The following is a 1,350-nucleotide window of genomic DNA, read 5'->3' on the forward strand; positions in this document are numbered from 1 at the left end:
AGACAGATACCAGTGATACAGGGGACAGTGGAAGCAATAGTAGGCACAGGTGACACAGGAATATCCACAGACAGACAGGAACACTGGAACAGCACAGGTATAGTAAGTTGGCTGGGAACCAACAGAATGGACAACGAGGGGTTAACACAGGAGCTTGTTAGAGGAAGCACTGAATTAAGCACCAGGTGTACAGGAACTAGCTCAACAGAACTAGGGCTCGGCACAATAGAGAAACGTTGCACGGATACTGAGTGCAGTTTGTGAGCTGATTAAATACCCAGGGATGGTTAAGAGGCTATTTTCTGATTGGCCAGTGGATAGGATGGAATTGATGAAGCCTGTAAACATTTGCAAGCCCAGAGTCAGAACTGCCAGCATGCGCAGGAGAGAGGCGTTTGTGCTTTAGGTAGGAGGAAGAGGTAAGTGTGACACATCCCTTGTTCTCCAAACATAACCTGTTCACAAGCCAACCACAAGGCTGCTGATCCCAGAAGCCACAAAACCAGATTTTCTACGCCAAGCCGGCACCTCAATGACCCCTAGCCACCCACCACCACCTCAGGGGTCTAGATTTTATAACTACCAAAAGTCACCACCAAAAATTAGTTCCCCCACTTCAAAAAATCACCACCAGGACCCTTGCTTTCCTAGGAACCCAACACGCCCGCTCGCCCCCAACAACACTTTTTCCTCCCTACCTTCCCTTAACTGGAAGGCTGGATGGGAACCTTTCAACCCAAAAATTGTTACTGAATCTTCGTGCCTAAACCTTATAACACCTGAGTTCAACCAATCCTGCACTGACCCTACCTTGACCCCTCCTTCTGCTTAACCCTTCCCCCTCCGGTCTCCTTGTTAGAAACAAATAACTTTATATGATATTATGCTCATGTACGTAACTAAATATTAAGGGCAGAATATATGTCATTTCTATCTTACTTACTTACTGACAGAGTTAATGCTATTTTGGAGTTTGAGACTGCCCAGAAGGCTGGAACAAATATTGTCGCTTTATCATGTGGTCTTTGTTATCTATTTCTGTATGTGTGACCATATGTGAATGTATGGAATGGTATATATTGCATTGTAACTATATTGTGAGATGTCACATCCATCAGGCTTCAACACACACACACGCACGGTTACACTCATGTATTCTTATTGAACTGCTGCTGTAACTTTTTATGAATAAATACACAAGCTTTTTATGGTACAGAAGAAGACAAACCTGTTATTAATGCACCAAAACAATAATTTATATTAATATTACTTTTTTTTACACTCCTCGGAGAACACTCTGTTTGTTTTCATGTGTGGGCAAATAAAAGTGGGTGGAATCCATAGAATGCA

This window comes from Pyxicephalus adspersus, chromosome 3 (assembly GCF_032062135.1).
Source record: "Pyxicephalus adspersus chromosome 3, UCB_Pads_2.0, whole genome shotgun sequence".
NCBI classification, from domain to species: domain Eukaryota; kingdom Metazoa; phylum Chordata; class Amphibia; order Anura; family Pyxicephalidae; genus Pyxicephalus; species Pyxicephalus adspersus.